A 24,249-nucleotide genomic window follows, 5' to 3' on the forward strand; every position below is an offset into this window, starting at 1 on the left:
GTTCCATGTTCCAACTTTCAAGTTCTAAGTTTCAACTTCTAAGTTCAAAATTTTAAATTTGAAGTCTCAGGTTTTTTCTTCATCTTTTGTATTCAAATATTATGTTCTGACACTTACACTTATGCAGAGGTTAGACCTAATAGCAGATTTCGCTGGGCCTCGCCTTTTCACTCCTATGTATTAAAATTGGCAAAATAAAGGCGGGGGAAGAATAAAATAATAATCAACGAATAGGGAACATTTGCTCGCCGAATGATGAACATTCGTTACATGGCATTCGCCTAATCCCGAACGTTTTCGAATACCGAATATTCGGCATGTAAGCGTTACCGAATTTAAGGGTGAGGTTGAGGGCGGATGGCCCCACGCTGTTCTGCCTTCGAGGATTTTATGGCAGAGACTTAGAGAGTGCATGAGGCTTAAGCCGCGTATTGCATACCTGTTCATTCGTCCCGAATGCGCAGCAGGCGCGCACCGATTTTATGAAGGCGACGCACAGTGTTCGATATAATGTACAAAAGTCAAGAATCCACAAATTCTTTTATCTTAAAATGTTAATAAAGGAAACGAAGGGACAGGGCATTCGTAAACCTAAGACTAGTCAACCCACAACGCCGTTCCGAATCGACACTGTAAAACTTCTAAATTGTACCAGTTATAATAATAAAGAACCAGTAGTTAATAAATCGGAGTTACCTCGACGACAATGGCAAGCGGCCCGACGCCGTATCCCCAATGAATAGGGACTCTGTTCCTGAAAGATCTGGCCACGGAGTGGGAAAGGCTATGCCTTTTGGTGAAAGGACTGTGATGAACCCCACGGCACTTACCCCAGAACTGTCCTGGAGCGAGCGTCTTCCAACCTTTTTCAAAGTCGTTTCTAACAGGCATTCACCGAATAAGCCATCATGTTTCCAGTTTCGTAATTATTATAGTCCACAAATATAGGCCCTCAATGTTGCCAATTTTTGCCAATTTTTAAAAATAATAAACATATTTTTATTTTATATCTTGATCTTAGAAAGATGCTTTTATAAATTTATAAAAGTTGTCTTCGTATTCTGTCCTCTTTGAATTGAGCTCCCTTAATTAGCACACGACGACTTCCTCTCGAAGGGCATTAGCGAGTAGCGACTTTTTCGAACAATATAAACCTTGTGGAGGTAATGATTTGATATCGTTTGCCCTTATTCGTGATGTATTATCGTTCAAGTTAAGACTATGATCAATGACGCGATAAAGATAATAACTCTATAGGAACGTGTGGCTGCATAACGTCTTATCAGGACCTGCATATCAACGTTACCGCGTGGGCGTGTTGACACGAAGGAGGGAAATAAAAGCAGTGAGTTTATAGGTGGCTACCTAACCCAGCCGTTTCACTAAAATCGTAAATCAAGAGAATCGCACCTGCGGTGTCGAGATCGTTACATGTTGATGTGATTTTCAAACTTGCAGAATAAATAAGTCCTTGACGGTTATATCCTTCTACATTCCACTTTTACAATACTTTATATGCCGGGACCGATATCATCTATAACTCTGAGCTTCATTACCTCCATTTACAAACTTTTTATCTGGAAACATAGTATTCGTTTATGAGTCATAAAAATGAAATCTCCTTTTTAAACCCAGGTATTTTACGTTCTTGTATCAACTATGCTTATCAATGTATTAGGTTGGTGCAAATGAGATGTCCAAATTCTACATATATGAAACATTTAGCGGCTATATTTTTATCAACAGTTTATTAATCGCAATATGATCTACAATAATTCATACATTTTGTCTATCGAGATGTAAGTGGATTTATTCCTTTTTTAAGAAAATCTGTGCCTTTGGATAGTGTGAATTTCTCGAAAGCATTCTTACTCCTTTTTCGGCATTAAGCTTTTGCCCTGTTAAAAAATTATCTAAATCGTTAAATACAGCATAATCGGTCACAGACAGGTCTGGCCGATGTGGAGGAGCATCATATTGTCATTGGGGGCGTAAAGGGAACTGCATATCTTTTGACTGTTCGCTAGGGGGTGCGGAAACCACTTACTGTAAACTAGGGGAACATTGGCAGTACAGTGTAATGTTGATTGGCAATTTTACTTAACATGTATTGAAGAAGGAAAAGGATAGAAATTTTATGCGTAATGTTTGTTATCTGTTGACTCAAGTTACTACATATTTCACACGATTTAATACGATTGTAAATTAAAGAACAATAAAAATTCAAATGGATGGATATAATTAAACAGCTATTCAGTAGAGGTGTGCGAGAACCCGAAGTTGTTGGGGAGGGTCATGCTCAGTCAGGAGGCCGAAAAAGGGTGGTCTTTGGAAATTTTTTACTCGAAAGCTGTAACACATTTCTCAAAAAATCTTTTTCCCTTTTAAGGACTGCATCTCGTAGCATGCATCGTAACTTAGTTATTGATAAATATTTTTAAATAAAAAAATTACGATGCACGGTACTATATGCAATCCTTAAAAGGAAAAAAGATTTTTTGAGAAATGTGTTATAGCTTTTGAGTAAAAAATTTCCAAAGACCACCCTTTTCGGCCTCCTGACTGATCATGACCCCTTAATAGTATTTGTTACTCATAGCGTTAAATTTAATTGTCTTGTGAAACAGGGTTATTTTTTACTTCTAAACCAATTGGAAAAAAAATCTCTCTTCTTGGAATCTAGCTTCTTAATGTAAAATTCCACGTTGGACCCTTCATGTTGAGTACAACCTACAAACCGTGTCTCCATCGCCAGAACACTGCATTACCTAAAACGTATTCAGACATCGCATGGGAAAAGAGGATACTACACTCTGGGGGAATTATTCATCGCGCAGCGATCGAACGTTACTCTTTCAACCGAACGACCGCATTGCAATTTTGCGGCTGTTTCATGCCTGAAAAGAGAAAGAGATTTGTATGCGAAGAGACGAACGACACGTGAAACAAGGAGCTACTTACATACATAGCGAAACGTTTTCGGACTGGACAGCAGAGACAAGCGAGAAAGAATTGTAGCTACTACATTCTGCACAATGTCAAACAGTAGGTATACTTAGGGTTGTCAACTTCTTTTCGAGAAAATATAGGTAGTAGGTAGTAGGTCATTTACGGCCAAACGTGATAACAAAATATCGTGCATTGTGAAAAAATATAGTACTTTTCAGAGGAAAGTGGTACAAAATAAAACTGCATTAAAATTTTGGCATTATTAATTAACAAAATATAGTGCATTGTGAAAAAATATAGTACTTTTCAGAGGAAAGTGGTACAAAATAAAACTACATTAAAATGTTGGCATTATTAATTAACAAAATATAGTGCATTGTGAAAAAAATATAGTACTTTTCAGAGGAAAGTGGTACAAAATAAAACTACATTAAAATTTTGGCATCATTAATTAACAAAATATAGTGCATTGTGAAAAAATATAATACTTTTCAGAGGAAAGTGGTACAAAATAAAACCACATTCAAATTTTGGCATTATTAATTAATTCATTGTCTTTAACAAATACGTCAATGCTTTGATTGCGCTAGAAGTCCAAATTAACATATGTACCTATTGTATGAGGAGTTCATTTTTTATGAGAGATAAAGTGGCTCTGTATCTCTTCCCGCCACTTCATATACATTGTAGAAAAATCCTCTTCAATGTAAAAAACAATACGATGAACAAATGGAATCGAATGTTTCAAGTACTTTATGAGTACAGGTACGAGCCGGGGCAGCGGCAACGCGAGAAGCCGGTGAGAGCTGTATTTACCAAGGAATATGTTTTATGAGTTTATTAGTTAGGAGCGCGGACGAATCTGATGCGAAAGCAGAGAGCCGCTAGGATTATTGTAAGCGAGGACGAACCTGAGGCGAAATCAGGGAGCCTCTAGGAATGGAGTCAAACGCGGAAGAACCTGACTTTCATAATCAGGGAGCCGTAGGAGGGTGAAACGTCGTGAACCGAGGAGTCACTACTTACAAGGAGAGTATTTTAGGTGTCCGCCTCCGATCATTTTGATTTTTGGATATGTTATAGAGGACCGAAAAATAAGAAACACGTGTTTTTTTATTTTTCCCCGTTTTCATATTTGAGGGGAGAAAACTGCGTTCAAAGTTAGGGGTGAAAAATCATTTTTGTGGAATATCTCGAGAACTATTAGAGATAGGGGAATAGTGTCAATGGACGAATTTTGTGTCTTTGAATGCGAAATATGACTGACTCACCAGATTTTCAAAAATCCACAAAAATGATTTTTCAACCCTAACTTTGAACGCAGTTTTCACCCCCCAAATATGAAAACGGGGAAAAATAAAAAAACACGTGTTTCTTATTTTTCGGTCCTCTATAACATATCCAACAATCAAAATGATAATGTTGTCTGATATATTAGATATTAGAACGATAAGTAAAGATATAAAGGGGATTTTACGAATATTCGATGAACAATGTTTGAATATCGATTGGACGAATAAACACATATTTTTTTACGGATATGTTCATCGATGAAACGTCATAAAAGGTATACAATTTTTTTTCCTACATGAAAAGGTATTGTAACATTCACATTTCATGTTTCCAGTTACAATAAAAATCGTTCAGGAAATTGCTCGCTGGTGAAAATAATATTGATTTTACTGGTTGATACATAACATCTGTTGCAGGTAATTTGTACTAGATGCATTGTGTTTGTAACATTAAACTGTACCTTTCAGAAAACCTATATGTTATCCGTTTATTATATCCCTTTAAGGGGTTACACCTAGTCAGACGGCCGAAAAGAGGCGAATGTTTGTGAATTTTTTTAGAAGAAGCGGAAGAATATATTCTGATAGAACTTTTTGCACTTAAAAGAGCAACATTTGAAGAACATTTGGTAATTTTTTCGTAGAAAAATATTTACGTTTATAATAAAATAACAAGCGACATCCAAGAAGCATTTTTAAAAATTTGGTTTTGCTGCTATTCGGAACCGGATTATCTAAAATTAAAAAACAAAAAAGGTTTCGTTAGTATATTAATGTATCTCTCGATTAACGGAGGAAATTTCCGAAATATTAATTTAAAACAAAATGGCGGTTGTTTAAAGTTGAAATCATGATTTTTTTCGCAGGAATTTTGCACGATAGAGAAAATCCAACATTGATGCGAAATTTCTACACGATAGAGAATGGAATTCTACAGCTCCATTTAAAATTTTAAGTAAAAATATTCATTCGTTCAAGAGTTATGATGTACACCGTTTCTGAAAATGGTGTTTCGAGAAAACCGGCTTCAAAGTTCGAGGTGTTGCCATTATCGCGCGGTTACTCGGCGGTACACTGTGTTACGTTCGCTGATATAATTTCGACAATTATTTAATTTTTTTCATGAACATTTGTTTAAAATATTCGTAAAGGATAAGACTTTCAGAAGCAGTAAAATAAAAAATATCGATTCCTTTAAGCTGAAATAGTCCACTACCCTCTTAATGAATACCTGTGTTTCTGATCGTACTGGCGGCAACAAGTATGGCATTAAATGTCATGTCCAATTATGGCAAAATTAATTATCCTTTTGTTGTAATTTAAGTTCCATGTTTCCATAAGAGTGACTGCGCAATAAAAGGTTGCCTATACGCATGACTGCATATTAGAAATATGTACGAGGAATGTGTAAGTTAATTACACACAACGGTCAAAGCGACTGAAACGAACGAGAAATTTAATATCAATTACCGAGGCAATAAAGACGAGAAAAATGTGAAAATATAACGCCAGAAAAATATTGTTTGGTATTTAAAAAATTTTTTTCTCATAGATTGAACGTAGAACACATGAAATGTGTTAAATAACCAGTCAAACACGTGCTTACGATATAAATGTAGTTATGTCATATTTGTACGTTGAGTGTTGCAATAAAATTACCGGCAACTACACTGTTATTAATAAATTATTCGCTCTGCGTACTTATTAGAAAGAGATTCTCTAGTGCACTAATTTAAACTTCTGTGGACAGATTGAGGGCGAATATTAATAAATTGTAACAATTAGGTAATAAAATATTGTACAAACTTGATATTGCTCACATCACGAGTTACTTTGTTTTTTTCAGAATTCGATAGTTTAGTTTATTCAGAGTTTTAGCTACTTAACTTATTTCAAATAATTTCTCATTCTTTTAATTACCATTATATCTCTGTTCTGGAATGAAAATGTAACTACCCTGCTGTATTTAATATAATATATAATATAATTGCGGGCGGTTTGGTTCTTAAGTTTCACGCAGACATGTCTTTATGCTCAGCATGTCGACAACTGTACACAGTATCGCGTTTCGCCTTAATGTCATGCTTCACTCTTTTAAATTACGTCTCAAGACCATTGAACGCCACATGTAATAGGCGCTCTCAAAATGATAATGGCGTGTTGTTACCAGTGATATATCGAGCAATGTCCGGGTTCAACATTCATTCACTGTTATTATCGTTGACCGTCAGGAGGTAGAGGCTTCACTCGTGCAAGTAGTAAGACTCAACGTCGAGGCGGACTCACGTAGACCCGTGGGTGTAAAATTAAGGCATATACGCTGGCAATACTAACGTGCCGAGAATATTTCTAAGAAACGTCGACCTGCGCGCGGCTGCACGTTCTGTTCTTTCTTCTCGGACTTGCGAGCACGCGAAACCGAAGATTGGAGACTTTTATTTACGGCAATAAAAATCTATTACAAAAACAGAAATAGCTTGAAGGAGGTTTTAGACTCTGCCTCGGCAATTAATCGTTTAAATAAAACACAAATGAATACTGATGGATCGATTGACAGACACTTGATAATGAAAGCAATTTGAAGTAATGTTATTAATATACGTTTAATATTATTCTACATTTCCTTCGGCTTGTCTTCAAACAACTATGGTACGTGTAAAAATATATGAGGGCATGTGGGAGAGAATATGACGAACTACAATATGAGCATACGTGTGGCGCGTAAAAAGATAAAAGAGGGCTGCAGTGGCGAGGACTGGAGGAAAGGTGTTTTAGCCATCCAAGTGATCATGCGCGCCGTTGCAATTAGGACTGTGTTCACGATAAAGGCTCTGTTCACGATAAGGCCTCTGTTCACGATAAGGACTCTGTTCACGATAAGGGCTCTGTTCACGATAAGGGCTCTGTTCACGATAAGGGCTCTGTTCACGATAAGGGCTCAACGCCGGTCCCGACTAGCGAGCCGTTAACGAGGAAATACTGTAAGGCGGATATCAAGAGTGACGTGATTGCGGTGCAGGCTACTTACTAATTTATTTATTTATTTATTTATTACGGGTAACAATCCTTTGAGACATTAGAATGAAATGAAACGACATGACTGGAGAGCGGACAAATAAGACAACATTGCGATTAAGATTAAAATACACAAATAGCAAAGAAAACAACAGAAAGAGAAGAAATAACAAGTATTTATCAGTATTGCAGCTTAATCATCCTGCATGCGCAGAACTGAATTTCTGAAAGTAGATAAGGAAGTAGCGAAAAAGTAAATATTATGGTATAAGTGTGGCGACGCGGAATAAAGATTAACAGATTTTACTAGAAATTGCGAAGTGATATCATAATTGTGGTTATAACGCTTAGGAAGATAAGAGTCTGATTGCCCTTCAGACTGCTTGAAGTGTAAGTGCTTCGTGAAAGTAAGTAATGACTGGGAACCTGATTGCTCCGACGAACTATACTGACTAAGTTTAGAGTCTAACTGCTCCAGTCCGACCAACTAACTTGGAGTCTAATTGCTGCCATCCCCTCTCTCGAGCTCTATCTCTCTTTCTCACTCTCGGCTGATGGAAACCAGCTTCTACCGAAAAATAGAATACCTCGATCCTGATTTATGGTGGTGCCGCTTTTTCCTACCAAATGCATCTTCACCGCGCTTTGCTTAGAAGGAAGGGAAGAACGTTGCTTTGTCTCCACAGCGCACGGCACGTTGCTAAGACAGTCAGAGAACAATGTTAGATCTGTATGGTGAGTACTGACAGAAGAGCGTGCATCTCATTAAGGGGTTACATATCTTCGGCAGGTCGGAAAATAGGGTTATTTTTATGATTTTTTTTTCATGTAAATGAATGTTATATTTAAAACCTAAGATATACATATTTTTGTGTATAAATTAAGCTGTATTCTCTTCAAAAAGAGATTTGATATTTTAAGAAATGACGCTACTAATCTCTTTCTCCCAAGGCCTCTTAATATTTGCAGTAGCAAAAATATTTCAGGGATTACTGGACCGATTTGAATAAAATTTTGCACGAATATTCTTAAAACTATGATCTAGTATCTGTCGAAGCCGATTATTCGATGTGTGTCATGTTTTTTTTATTAACAAAGGAAGATGAGAACTTAGGTGGAAAGTCACATGCTTGACTTTGAGTAGCTGACATTTCTCAAAAAATAGAATTTTTCAAAATCGGCGCCGGCAAGTACTAGATTATAGTCTTAAGAATATTCGTGCGAAATTTTAATCAAATCGGCGCAGTAATTTCTGAGATATTTTTGGTACAACAAATATGAAGAAGCCTTGGGAGAAGAGGCTGCTATGCCAATAATTCTTAAAATATCAAATTTATTTTTCAAGACAATACCGCTTAATTCATACACAAAAGGTGTAAGTCTTGAATTTTAAATATAATGGTTTTTTATATGTATAAAGAAATGGTATTTCCTTAAGTTAAATTTAGTAGAGTGTTATATTTAGTGGAGAAAAAACAGAGTAGAGTTAGCATAGAATAACAAACATTAATATGTACTACAGGAAATTTAGAGAATTTACTTAGCGAGCGATTAAAGGCCAAGGATTCATTTCTCGATTAATTTCCCGTATAATTTTCTGCGAATGAATTTGCAACTAATTACTTCTTAATTTCATTTTCCCAGCTTCCCTTATCATGCGGAGGCGTTTCTCTATGGGAATAAATGGCAATGCTTGTAACTTTCATAAATGGAACAAGGAGGATAGAGAGGGAGAATCGAGCCTGATATCCTATCCCTCGGAGACTCCCATTCCGTTCAAGTTTATCACCAGAAAGCACGACAGGAGGGTCAGATTCGCCGGCAGGTAGCCCTAATCGATCTAAACTACGAGATTATTCCGCTAATTGATACGTGCATCCCATGCATCTGGAATAACGGGACACGACACTTGCGGCGAAATAGTCACGAGTCATCGGGCATTCCAGCCACGGATCATTGATTTTAATTACTTACCGCCAAATTGTCATTTAATTGGAATCATTACCGACTGCGCACACCTACAATGTCACACAGCACATCACGCTCATTTATTTCGTGGAGTCAAGTCAGTCAAGTCCATAATATTATACCATTAACACCGTTCGTTTCTGTTAAAGCATAAGTAAATAAGTACCTACTTACCTTTCTCAAAAAAAAAGACGAATGCAATAGGTACGTGAATGCATCAAATAAACTATGAATCAACAGATTTTTCTATGAACATAAGTGACAATAGAATCAAACATCACAAGGAACATACCTAATCACTTTTTCTATGAAAACAGTTACACTAACAATAAGCGGGAAAAATACTAACAAGGGGAGGACACCATGTGGTAGACACCGATTTTCATGAGCCTTGGCACGATGGATTTATGTCGAAAATAAGTAAATAGGTGTCCTCCTATATGGAAATTATTAAAAATTTCATAGTGGCCGTGGGGTTTTAGTGTGTAAAATCCCCACACTACCCTGACATCCGCGGGAGATTCCCTTCTGGAGGCGTCGGGGTGCCTTTTGAAAATTTCCCCAAGTTAAATAAAAAATTATAAATATTTTTTATAAATTATTCTTTTAATAAAAATTGTGTTATAATAAATTGCTGAATTGTAACTTTAATGCAACACTAAAAGATTTCCCTTCTTCAGAACGGATGAATGTTTCTTGTAACGCTCAACAACAACAACTGCAGTTAGGAAGGTAAAGTTAAATGACACATCCCGGAGAAAGGGAAGCAATACAAAAGTTACGGCAGTATCGACCGGAGCTTCCATTCCCGATTGTTCTTTGTTGATGGTTACAGTATTCCGTGAGTCAAAATGGATCGTATCTAGCTTTATCAGTGATATATCTTGTAACAATATACACACTCTTTAGAAACAGAATTTTGCCTCTATTTTTCACCTATAGTACATATCTATATAGCCAGATAGTCAGATTCTCCTTTTTTAGGAATTCTTTCTGATTGGATTATCGCCTCTTGGCATTAACTCGGCAGGAGGCGCTGCTGGGTAATACCACAGAGGCGCTAGTTGCGAAAATATGAAGTCTGTTTGAGTGTTTGTTACAATTTTTTAAAGAACCTTAATAAAGATTTTAAGATAATCCATAAATTTTGTTTGATTCTCAAAACACTGTACTTTAACATAAAAATTACAAAGCTAAAAAAAAATATTCTGAAACCGTGTTTTTTTACGTTTCAATTTTGGGCATTTTTGACCCGGTAGCGACAACCTGTGTTACGATCAGGGCTTGAAACGGTTCCGAAAATAACTGTTTAAAAGTGTTATATAAAGGTTCTGATTAAAACGGTTATGGATAACTTTTATTCCAAATAACTGTTATGAAGAACCGAAATTTCCAACTATTATTTGTTTCGGTTACGGTTCCTATTTCCCTCTTCGTATCAGTTTCATAACCGTTATTTTTTCGGTTCTATATCGGTTCTGAAACGGTTCCAGAATCAATTCTTATATCGACTTTTACCTAATTGATGTTCATCTTCTTCACAAAATCCGTATAGAAACAGAGGAAAATTTTAACTTCCTATTCTGAATGATATAGTGTGTGTGAGTGTAAAAAATATGTAGCTGATTTATTTCAACGCTTTATTATATATACGTATAACTGTTTCTTCTTTTTCTATAAGGATTTTGTACAGAATATGCACATATACAGTAATCTGCAGCTACAATAATTAATGATATCAATTAGAGAAAAGTCGATAGAAGAATTGATTCTAGTACCGCTTCGGAACCGATATAGAACCGAAAAAACAACGGTTATAGAACCGATATGAGGAAGGAAATAGGAATCGTAACTGAAACAGATAATAGTTAGAAAATTCGGTTCTTCATAACTGTTATTCAGAATAAAGGTTCTTCATAACCGTTTGGAGAACCGAAATCGATATTATAACAGTTTTCGAGCCCTGGTTACAATATGGGGTGCGCCTCCCGCCGGGTTAAAAGACGTGCATATTGTGCTAGCAGAGGGCAGAACAAATTTCGAGCATTTAAAATGTTATAACATATTCTTAAATGGATCTACATTCACTAACGCACCATTGCGAATGGCGAGAATGAAAAAATGTATTAAATAATATTAAGCAGATATATTTTTATACAAATAAATATTTTAATACGAATAAATATTGTATTCAAAACACTTGGCGCTGCGGTTCGATTTGGTGTTGCTAAACTGAATAAATATGTTTAAATTGCATTAATCTTTTTCTCTCTTTCTTGCGCGTGCGTTCGTGAATGTGTGTATGTGTGGGTGTGCATGTGCTACGTATGATATTAGAATTAAATATTAAATATATGTAGAATAAATCTGGCTGCGTTTCTAGTATGTATATGTATATTATGCATTTTAGATTGTAAGGGAGTTATTGTAAATAAGATTATTAATACAAAGACAATTAGCATTTCTTAAAATATTTATTTGTATAAAAATATATCTGCTTAATATCATTTAATACATTTTTTCATTGTACCATTCAGATTTTTCCTTTGTATAAATAGCCATTGTGATAATTGGCGCAATTGTTGTACATCAATATTTTTGTAAAGTTAAATATAGAACATTACTATAATATTAATTTACGACAATGCTTTTAAACGGGATTCTCTTCGATGGAATTATATACTTGGCGCTCTTTTTTGTACCTTTTTGTAAAAAGGTAATTTTGTGGGGATTGTTATTTGTCAATGCGGTGCAAATTCATTTTTCGTGTTTATAAGAAATCTATACAGTTGCGTTTTTATTTTATATCTCTTGTTACCAGTATTCGAAAAATGCACACGAACGAAAGTGCTGTAATTTTATTTTATTTTATTTCGCCGTTCTAAAGGTGCAATTTTACTTTCAATTACAGAAAGGAACAAGATTGTTACTTAGTCCCCTTAATGCTTCCTTCAGTACTATTTCATTACAACGTGTAATTTTAAAGAGCCCCCATCTCTGAATTTTGCAAATGCAATTTGCTACGCGATAATGAATAAAAGAGAGCGCATTTCTTAATAAATCTGTATGCATCACCCTCTGTATTTGGAATGCATAAATATGGAACGTATATAAATAGAAAGGTAATTAGAAGGTGGAATGGTGCACAGTTTTAATTTATGTGGATACATATTTTAAAGGGGTATGAGCTAACGCGTAGAGGAATTCGAGGCTGGCTGCCCTGACTGAAATCAAACCACTGTAAACCACTCGCCGGGAAATGATCACGAGCTCCGCCAATACTTGAAATTCTACTAGACGTAAGATAGCAAGGCTGAGTCGTGAATCTCGTTGAAAGGTAGAACAAGGTTAATCCGTGTGCAGCTCCTCAGCTCACGAAGCAGCTCGCTCGACAAATTTGATTTCGCCATCTGGGTACACTTGATATACGAGAATCGCTCCTGCAGTAAGAATAAATTAATACAACCGTTATGTGAGTTTCGAAATGACTGAAAGACAATTACCAGCGCTTTAACGTCCCCTGCTTCAAAATACATTTAAGTACCTATTTAGATACACTTGGCTACACAAAGAATCTATATAATTATATATTTTCAACAGGTGCTTTGCAACTCTGAAAACATAAAGATAGTAAGGATTCGTTGGTCTGCATAGCTTTCAAAGTCCTCTTAAAAAATGAACGAAACCCCATTGAATTATTTCATTTTTATCCAAGTGAAAATCCATTAAATCACGCTGTCCAACAGCCATTTTGATCCGTAACATTCAATAGCCATTTGTTATAGATTTTTCTCCGCTGAAAACGAATCCGCAAACCGTTTGTCGTCAAACGCGGCACAAAACATTTTCTGACAATTAAGCAGTCTTTATGAATTTTTTTCTATCTGAAACTGAAATCCAGGAAGATCGGGTTTGTTGCAAATGAAAGATCACTGTTTGAAAGTATTAAAATAATTTTTATTAAAAAAAGGCACCCTCCCACCCTTCGCTACGGGTCATGGACCCCTTCTCGCCCTCTAGCTACCCCAGTAGCAGCTAGTCGCAGCCAATTTTTTTTGCGCGATAAAGATAAGGTTTACCCTTTCCAATGCGACCAGTAAGAACACTGAACTCCACTGAACTCCCGTTCAAAATAAACAATGAAAATTGGGAAATTCAGTAAAGTATAATTCCAAAAATATCAGAGATATTGAAATCAAGTTTGGCACACTTCGAATATATACCTCAACACTTAATCCCACCAAAAATTAGTTGAATTAAGCAAACAACAAAACTATAAATAACAATACAAGTTCTGAAGAGTTTGGTGGTTTTCCTCTTCGAAAATTTCGATTTTAAAGAAAAAAAATGCAAATTTTCAACTTTGAACATCTCTTGAGTTCAAACAGTGATAGTTATTCGGTTGCTTGTTCCGTCTAATTATTCTATGAACCCTCGCGAGTACAACGATATAAGTTATTAAAGCAACCGAATAACTATTACTGTTTGACCACAAGAAATGTTTAAAGTTGAAAATTTGCATTTTTTTTCAAAATCGAATTTCTCGAAAATTAAGGGTGATGGTGGCAAACGATTTGCGGATTCGTATTCAGCGCACAACAATCTGTAAGAAACGGCTACTGAATGTTATAAATCAGAAAAAAAGTTAAATTTTGTTGGACAGTGTTATTTACACTTTGGCGTTGTTTAACACTATACGTCATACATATGTACTACGCATGTGGGTTACGTTTATTCTCGTCTCAATAATAATATTACTGTAGCATGGTCGATTCGTATAAAGCTATTTCGCTGTCTAGAGGGTAAGTTTCGAATGCGAGTTCTCTCCGAGTTGCAATTAAGGACCAGTTCGGATTGTACGTTGAATTCGACCAATACATACTCGTTGCTCGCAGCCGGCGTAACTTGACGTTCACCTCTCCAGAGGAAATGTATTTGACACCGACAACACCTTCCTGGCGGTTTAACTTAATGTTATTTGACATTTCAAATGAGATTTTGTTTCGCTTGCTTTAAACGGATAAGTGAATTTACTAAATACGGGTACGTTGAATTAATCATTTGCCAGTTGCCGTTTTCGGAATTAATTGTGATTCGCTGTCAGTACTTAATAAAGACAGTCATTAGAAGGAGTAGCAACAGCTTTCAAGAACTATTTCATGATTCATATTTCATTTTTTTTTTCAACGTTTCACGGTGTTTTTTTTTATACCTTAACCTTTAGAGGACTGGGATTGTTTCATTGAAATTGTAAATTTTATTTAATTAAAATTTCTGCATATATACCACCATAATGGCCGGCAAAGTATCCAAATCAGGGCTTGAACAGGTTTCGAAAATAACTGTTTCAAACTGTTATATAAAGGTTCTGACTGAAAGAGTTATGAAGAACCTTTATTCGGAATAACCGTTATAAGGAACCTAAATATCAGACTATATAAGTATAAGTTACGGTTCCTATATAGCTCTATCTAAAGGTTATCGAAAATGAGGTAAAGAAAAATTATACAGGTATGTATTTGTCGCAAGAATTTGTATACTCCTCACTTGGACGTACAATGTTTAATTTACTTACTGTTTCACATAATTCTAAAGTGATTAAAGTTTTAATTAAAATTAGAAATTGTACAGGATGTTCTCTGCCAGCTGACATGTGTTAGTTTTACAGGGACCTGTACCATCTTGTACATCTTCACTTTATTTGTTTCCTGGGTCTTTTTCTTTTTAGTTTCCTTTCTCCTATAACCGACAAAGGGGTCAACTCACTTCGGATTTCTTCCAGATTAGAAAAGCGGGTGGCCGGAAACTGTCGAACTCGGCACTTTGTTCTTATAAAGGGGGAAAAAGGAAAAGGAGCGATTGCGTTGGACCAATCGTAAAATCATTCTTCTTCGCAGTGACGGCAACGTTACAGGAAACGATCCTGACTTCCTTCAGCACTCTAAAGAATTCGAAATGCGAAACAGGAAGACCTTCGCTCTCTTATCGACATAATAAAACTGGGGATGTGTTACATGACGTTTCTTTTATAGAAAATATTACTTTGTTTAATTACGCCACGAATAATTTTCTGGCGAGCGTTCGAGCCGCTGAGGGCCGCGGCATTGAGGCGTTAAGACCGGGCGCGCTCGCGTTACAATGTAGTAGGTATCGCCCGATCACGAAGAAAGTTTAAATCTTCATCATTTTTCATTGCGAATAGTGCCAATGGATTGTTGAAGTCTTCCTGGAGAAAATAAGCCTAAGCACGAGCTATATAATCAAACTAGTCGTAACAGTAATATGTACCACTCTTCAGGATAGTGTATTAAAATTGGATACTGTTAGTTGTTAATTAGTAAATACGTGTGGATAATGTTTATCTTCTTTTTTGTGGGTGGTCCCTAATGAGAATACAGGATCTCGTCCCTCTAGTCGAGAATACCCCCTTCAGGGGTTAGACCACCTTGACCAGGTCAAGAAATACCGCATCTTTGGTAATTTAGTTCTAAGTTATAAAAACACTTGTTGTTTTTAAAGAAAACTTAAAAATATTGTATATATTATTCAAAGATGTCTCCATCTTTATAGAATAATTTTAATCGAAAAAGGTGTTTCTGTCTCTTAATAAATCCTAAGTATGTGGTACTTCTTGACCTGGTCTAGGTGGTCTAACCCCTTCGAAACCTTCACATGCCCCGCAATGGCATCGGAGATCTGGCTGCTTTAGTTGTGGGTGAAAATAGCTTCATCAGTGAGTAGTATTAATGGAAGCAATTAACGACGAGTGTGTACTAGCTGGAGATTTTGCAGATGCTGTAGGTGAAACGGGTGCAAGCCGTCTTCCATCAATTTTCGCCATACACGTGTTCGTGAAGCAGGGAGACGTGGAGAAATTCTTCGTGTGCTGACAGAGTGCAGTACATCTGCGCTGTATCATTTCAAGATTGTTTCCTGTTCTCCCACATTTTATTGGCGTGCTTGTTCAGATAAAACATGAGCACTGGGAAGCGCACCACAATGCTCAGTGTATTGAAAACCTCGGAAAACACTATTATCCGAAATTCTGTACGTAGGAAACTGTCAACGGTTCTTTAACAGGTGTCAAATATTTGTCAGCCCTCTATCCACCTACGAAGTTGCAGAAAAATTGATGCGCAACACGTCATTTGGTTCCCTTGCTAGAGTCCTTATCTTCTCGTGCTTCTATGAATTCATTTGTGCCGATACTTGAAATACTTGGAGTGTGACAAACCAAACTTTTCCTTGAACAACATTTGACAGTATAAAAAATAAACACAGTAAGCGCCATTTTCCTTTTTATTCCTTATTTTCTACGTATATTTGTGCACTAATGAGAGGCTTCCAGTTCAACATCTTCCTGAAACGTAAGCTATCGATCGACTGTTGGGTAGTATGTGGAGTGCACTCGATTATTACTCGGCGAAATTGTTTTGCCGGTGAGAAATTATGGACAGTGCTCGGTTTGACTAAACAGTTTAGTGGAAGGAAAAGTTGATAGGATCACGTACAACCACCGTGGGACGTAACACGTTGTACAAATGTTTCGACTATTTCAATAATGCCGAGAGTTTCAAGCGTGAGCTTTAATATTGCCAAACTGTAATAACATTACTTTTCGCATTAAATTTTCTGACTGGTGTAATACACGGGCTGGAATTGTTCGTTATCAAGGGATTTCCGTAGTAAGATGGCTCTGCGGCTCCAGATCTCTGCATACACACATACCGGAATGTAGTTCAGCTTTATAATTCGGATTGTATACGCACAAAACGAGGCTTTGTACCCAGTTGCAGCACATAGCAGAGAATGGGGACTGGATTACACCTCGGTTAGGACTAATCCATTGCGCGTTGTGCCATTGCCTTATGATGGATTAATATCGCAGGACTGGTTCGGGTAGGACCTATTGGCTAAGTATTGTACGCCATGCTTACTAAACTTAGGAAATTTTCAATAGTAATAGATAGGGTAAAGTAAAGTGACCAGGTATTTTCTGTTCCAATGCGGAACAAGCAAGCAAGCAAAAATAAAAGGGTTAACAGATCCGTGAGGAGATGTTTTCCGTAGTTTATTAGAGCATTTACAATATATTTAAAAATCCATACTTGTGATTATAAAGTGATACATTGAAACGAAATTAAAAGTATTTCTTTTTTCACAACAAAAAAAGTAGAGGAAACAGAAACTTTATGCCACTGCGAAAATGTAAAAGGTTACATGTCCAATCCGGGACACTTTGCGGAACACTTTTCAATGCTCAAATCAGGGATTGTAATCCGCTCGGAGCTGGTTACTAGTAACATAAGACAGTCTAGTCCAGACAGCCACTTAAGGAGATACTCTGGTCATCTGACCGAAAAATTGAGTAGGGCACAAGTAGATGAATATTATGTAAAAAGTTTTGCACGATTATATTTGTTATTGATTGAGTAAAAAATTCATAAAGATTGCTCATTTTTTCGGCCGGATGACCACGGTATGTTAAGTGGCTGTCTAAACCAGACTGTCTTATGTTACTAGTAACCCGCTCCGGGCGGGTTACAGTCCCTGGCTCAAATGCGGGACGCCTGGTCACTTTAGGGTAAAGGCAGGTAATATGGAATAACATGTAATATGGATCTTCATAAAATTTCGATAAAGAAATAACGAATTCTTCAGGTCGAAGTCAGATATATTGGCCGGTGAGTTTTGTGAGGGGTACTCTCCCACCACACCGTTTGCCTGCCTCGGTGCTCCTTTTCTCAACGTTTTCTGACTCGCTCTCGTTCCATCTCGCTCTCACCTTCGCAGAACAAGAGTGAGCCAGAAGTGGTGGGGATACCGCCAAGCTTTTGGCGTGTAGGCCAAACCGAGCTGTCAGCGTAGAAATACACACATCAGAATAGGTGTGCGTTAGCTCCGAAAAAATTCAGCAGCTTTATTGGTCAGAGCATTGATTCTTTCTCGATAGCTTCATCTGGTATTGGTCTACGCATAGCTTCGTAACGCACACAACTATTACGCTAAGAATAAATAACAGCCAAGCGGCTAGGTTCAGGCGGAGCCGAGCAGCGTTCCCGCTACCCCACCATACCCTGTGAGGGCCACGCAACTCCATCTGACAAATCCACGGTCGTCAGTCAGGTGGTGGTGGTTCATTTCGCCTCGATCGCTGCTCGCGAAAACGAATTCACCGGCCAATATATCTGGCTTCGACCTTAGATGCCTAGATACAATAGACAATGATACTGACAATTGAGAATTAGTCGAGCATCCATTATTGAAAGAGAAACGGTTATATTTTTCGTGGGGTGTAAAAGTTTGAGAAAAGTGCATCGAACAGTTAAATATTGTATATAATTTTGATATAATTTCTCATGAAATATGTGTGTTCTTGATTATTCAACAATAGTTTACCAATAAAGTTACTTTCGTCTCAGTATAATTTTTAATTTCTTGTCGGAACATGTATGTATGTGTTACGTCCGAAACCGAAATGGTGATTGGTGATTGATACCGGGGAACGTAAAGAGGGGTATTTATTTTTCCCCGTCGTCTTCGGCGTAACCGTAATCCCTCGGACCGGTCACGCTTTTTGGAGTACTGTGCGGGACAGGTGGATTGACATTAAAGATTGAGGAGGAAAAGGAGAAGAGGATGATGTGCGCGTGTTTTTCTTCGTCTTGGGACCGTCAGCCAGACTTCAAACCTCAGTAGGGCTATAGCTGACGGCCCCTGCCCTAGACACACGGGGACTAAGAGGAAATAACTTGGAACTTGTATATATACGGACGAGAGTGGACGATAGGACTTGCGAGAAGAGTAGACATCTAGCGGCGCCGGCGGAGACTAACCGGCGTGACCCGTGTGGTGGGGCCGGGACGTCACACACGGATTCCTCGAAATCTTTTAGGCCCGATTAGATATCAACTTGGTTCTTTACTTCGAAAAGTCACCCACATAAATGCCAAAAAACCAATTTCAGGATTTTGCCCTAATCAACCCCTAAGGGGGTGGTGAGAAGGGGTGAAATGTGTTTCCATGGACTCCTTCATATCTCTTAGGCCCGAAACGAAGCGCGGGTATATTTCCTAGTTTATATATATAGATTGACTCCAAATATAGAGTCATACAGCTATGAATAGTTACTTTAAATGCGTTGATAATTAAATAAAAAATAATAAATTACGGAAGCAGGCACGGTGTAAGAGCACGCAGAGGAATGTAACGACTACGTAACGGACAATAAGAGTAGCAGCGGCGAACCGTGAGTCTAATTTCAATTTCCATGGGAGAAGCACTTTCCTGCTCACCTTCGGTTTAATTAAATTTGTTTGGAGATCAAGTAAAATGGCCTTGCAGCCAAGAAGGTAAGGTGAGCGCTGGCGATAGCGCTAGGAATGCTGAAGATACTTCAGTCGCATTCATTCGCTGTGAACGAATACTGGGTACTTTCTCCTTTATCCAGTCGCACGGTTCAACTGTGTCGCGACGAGCAACGACGCCCAAGATGAAACTTTTTCCGACCTTCGCTTCGTTGAGATTTTTTCGTCGCGGGTACGAAAGATTCTCTCTAGGATGGAAATTCCGTAAGAGATCGCAATTTCGCAGCAACGTGTCTTGGGGATCGTTCGCGCTCCAAGAAATTGTTTGCTTTGCCATAAACGAAGGAAATTAGAAGCTCCGAAGCTTTACAAAATATATGGAACCCTAAAAATCCTAAAGTCTAAAGTAAAGTGATAGACAAATGTTAGTATTGTTTGAGCCTATATTAAAACAGAAATATTTTAAACAATATAATATAAATATACCACTACAAAATACATTATTCATTGCAACATTTCAAATATTACTATTAATATAGCTCTTTACAGTGCACGTTATATTAATAAACTAAATTGCAATTATAATGCCCTTATAAAGTAGATACAGCAAAACAATTTTTTGAATTAACAGAAGGATTTACTACTGAATTTTCGTCGTTTTTCTTTTCTCTTTTATTTCTCGGTATAACGATACTGATTAAACTGCTGTCTTCGTTTAATTAAAATTCTTAATATTTCAAAATAATAAAAATTCAGTATAATTTTCTAGATTATTTAATATTTAAGACATTGCGGACGTTTTCATTTAAAAATTTATTTCATATATAAGAATGGTGTATACAGTTTCATCCATGAAAAGACATGCCTAAGGTAACAATTTTTCTGTCTTCGTTGCGCTGTAATTTTCCCCTCGAGTGTAAGAAACATCTTGGGAAGGGTGGAGACTTTCTGAGAGGTCGCAATCTAGGATAGACAGGTTTCCCAGGCCATTCACGCCCCAGAAAATGACTTGACACATCGTGCAACGTTGAAAATTTAAAGAAAGCTTCTCACCGTATCAAAAGACGGCGATCAATCTGGGAATAAGGGACCTTCGTCAATTTTCTCCTTTTTTCTTTTCATATGCGCTTCTATGAACAGAAGTAATTTATCGATGACCTGTGAACCTTCGCAATAACGCGAAGTTCATTTTCTTTCTCGTTTTTTAAATACAAATACTACTTAAAGCGTGACATTAAAACATTATTTAAGTTGACAGCTGAAAGAATCCGCTCGCCCACCCGTGCGAACGCACAATACCGAAACTTGAGCTTCACTCGCGAAAAATTATGGTCACAGTTTAGTGGTTCAAGGAGAGGGTCATTCACTATTTCTTCTTAAAACCAGGAGAAAGTATTACGGCGGTAACACATTGCTGTGAACTTAGCGAACTGCACATAAAAATCTGTCTGCAAAGCAGTCGAGTTCAACAAATCGTAAAACGCGTATTTTCCTCCCTGATAACTAAAGACCGCATATTGCAATATGGATCTGTAAAAAATTGCAATCGTTCGAGCTACGAAGTTATTTCACGCTCACTTTATTCGTCAGATATTTTTCCAACAAGCTGTCATTTATTTCCAAGTCTGTGGAAATTTCTTAAAAAATAGTAACTTTTAATGAAGAGCGCATTAAAAATGCTTTAAAAGAATTTATTAGATGCAATGATGGGGGAACTCTTCGAATCGGAAATTTAAAATCTCATTATTTGTTGGCGAAAGTGAGCAGATGCTAATGGAGATTATTTTTAGTACCTAATAAGAAACCTTTTAAATGTCCAATATGGGACTTCAGTTCTATGATTCGGAATTCTTAAGAATCTGCGTAGCAACTAGGACTGGTACTATTCGAATAATTTAATATTCGAATAATTTACAAGTATTCGAATGCTACGAACAAACTTCGAATACTATTCGAATATTTGAGTATATATATTATATAATAGTAATAATAATAATAACAACAACAATAATAATAATAATAATAATAATAATAATAATAATAATAATAATAATTATAATAATAATAATAAGAATAATAATAATAATTATAATAATATCGTAGACATGTGGATATTTTCCTTTATATACAGGTTACTTATAAAAATGTAGGACATTTTTCCAGGATCGGGTCTGTTCACCAAAATACTAAAAAAAAAAATTGGTACAAAGTGCCCCACATTTTTATAAACACCCTGTATACATTTCACCTTTAGAGGGTTGGTCGTGGAGGGCGGTTCAACCAGACATATGGAAATTCCTTGCACAACAAATAAATCGAAAATGTAGAACAAAATTTTTTATATGAACCTCCGTTTCCGAGAAATTCGATTTTGGAAATTGGCGGGGCATGTGCGCACCTGGCTAAAAGTCAGCAGAATTTATCGGCAAGTATGGTGCAACCGCGAATGGTCTGAATCCTTGTGCACAACTAAGTCGAAAGTATAGAATAATTTCTCTCCGCATTGGGCTTTATTTTCGAGAAAATTAAATTTGCAAATCCATCGAGAATGCGTACATGTTAGTACACTTGACTAAGAATCAAGCTCTCTACCTTCAAATAAATATCCCCCACAAAAAGGCTTAAAAAAAATTATTATACATTTCGGATATATGTTTGTGCTCTGTGTACAGGCCACTCTTAAACTCTGGTACAAAAATTTACCACCTCATTCTGCGCTTCATTCTGACCCAGAAATATATTCTGATTATATAGTATATGGTCACAATTCAATAATTTAAGGTATAACTAATCGAAGTTATTAATTTCAGGTAATATTAATGTGTCTCACTTCTCTAGGTACATTTTTATTTTGCGGGACTGATAATCACATTGACATGTTGTTGATGTGGTTTCGCTGAGAAAAGTTGAAACTTTCCACGTAATCCTTTTGTTAAAACGTACTGTCATTTTTACAATGCACAAGTCACAAATAGATTTTTATGTGGCAGTTTCCGGCGTGAAAACCTATTTGTAGAAGTCTGCAAAAGCACGAGCAAATTCTTTGAAGTACTTTTTAAAATATTACATGTTTTTGCATAAGGTTCATTTGGAAATTATCGTGAAAATGCGCCATCAGACGTCAGTTTATTCGGTTAACCCTTGTCGCATAGAGTAATTTATGTATTATTCATATTCTTGAGAGGAATGGCGAGTACAATGGTAAAGAAAGTTTTGTAAGATCTTATTTGCGTTACAATGAGACGAATGAAACAGGCGCCTTCAAAATTCGCGAAATACTTCGAGGTGGTCGGTGTGCAGCTTTAGAAAACAAAGTGTACACGAAGCAGTAAAGTGGTTTCCCGTGGCGCTTAATGTTAAATCACGACTAACTCATTAACACGTGAGATGTAAATTGCGATAGCCCAGTGCTCGATTGTAACAGATTGTGGATTCATGTGTAAACTTGCAGTTGGTGTACAGTGTACGTGAGAGCGAACGAGGGCGGAGAAACGAGGAAAATTGTGCATAATGCAAAGTATATTACAGGCCTTAGTATGCAAAGCGAGGTATCAAAAATTTTGCATATCTTTTAAGCTTAAGACGTTGCTACCATCGAATCGTACTTCTACGCCAGCCTTATTTTATGTGAGACATGAAATGTTGCGTTCACTCTTACACGGTGGTATCGACCCTTCTGTAGCTATGTATGCACGTACATACATCGATTGTTCCTGCGATCTGGAATTTCAGTAGAATAGTGTATACGATCTACTTCAGTGAATTAACGCATTCAAATAAAAGTAATAGTACTAAATTTCAATGTGCGCACTTTGATCGTAAACTTTGCATAAAAAATAATATTAAAATATTAATATTAATATAATATAAAAATAATATTAATATTAGTTTAAATATAATATAAATTTTTAATAATATTAATATAAAAATAATATTAATATTAATATAAATATAATATAAAAATAATATAAAAATAATATAAAAATAATATAAAAATAATATAAAAATAAAATAAAAATAATATAAAAATAATATAAAAATAATATTAATATTTGATTTCGGACCTGCTGTTCTATAGTTACACCTTCGACCAGCTCACGTATGGGGGTCTAGAAGATTAATTAATATATTAAAACTTATGGATGTTTTTCTATTTATTTTTTTCTATAGTCTCTTAAGACATCGTACTAAAGATAGCTAATACAATATTTCTGTGAAAACTGTAAATTATGCCCGAAAAAAAATCTTAAAAATGGCTAACTTTTCCGGCGGTCACAGTGGTGTTCCCCCTTAATGCCAGAGCAAAGAGATATTAAATTTGGGGGTTTTGAATAGTTGTAAATGGCCATCAAAGTTTAGAAAAGCGCCGAGTTTTGCATTTTTACGAAAAGTTCCTTCTCCAACGCGAATACGCCACACAGCCTCGGGTTCTGTAGACATTTCTGAAGAAGAAACCATTTACAACATGAACGGATTCAGATCTTTTTATTTACACAGTGATCAGCAATCTCGTGGGGATAAAGCGTGCGAGAAATTCTTCCATTTGCTGGATTATTGAAGTTCACAAGCACAATTCCGACGAAACGGATAGAAGACTGTAGGGATGGTTACACGGAAGCAGAAACCAGCGTGTTTCTCCTGCTTCATTCTATTCAATGGTCGCGACCGCGGCGGTTACTCTAGCATGAAATTAGACCGGCTGTTTCCAGTTTTCACTA

General features: G+C 36.6%; 1 protein-coding gene and 1 long non-coding RNA gene across 2 annotated transcripts in view; one reads left to right on the forward strand and one right to left on the reverse strand.

The window, feature by feature from the left end:
• Invadolysin (leishmanolysin-like peptidase, invadolysin) overlaps positions 1-24,249 on the reverse strand; it is a 310,080-nt gene that overhangs the window by 134,608 nt on the left and 151,223 nt on the right. The gene's annotated exons all lie outside the window — the stretch shown is intronic.
• Positions 11,020-24,249, forward strand: part of LOC143369085 (uncharacterized) — a 68,922-nt gene continuing 55,692 nt past the window's right edge. The window contains exon 1 of the long non-coding RNA XR_013085337.1: positions 11,020-11,190. This is a non-coding gene — a long non-coding RNA (uncharacterized LOC143369085). The remainder of the gene's footprint in view (positions 11,191-24,249) is intronic.

This window comes from Andrena cerasifolii, chromosome 5, assembly GCF_050908995.1.
Source record: "Andrena cerasifolii isolate SP2316 chromosome 5, iyAndCera1_principal, whole genome shotgun sequence".
NCBI lineage: Eukaryota > Metazoa > Arthropoda > Insecta > Hymenoptera > Andrenidae > Andrena > Andrena cerasifolii.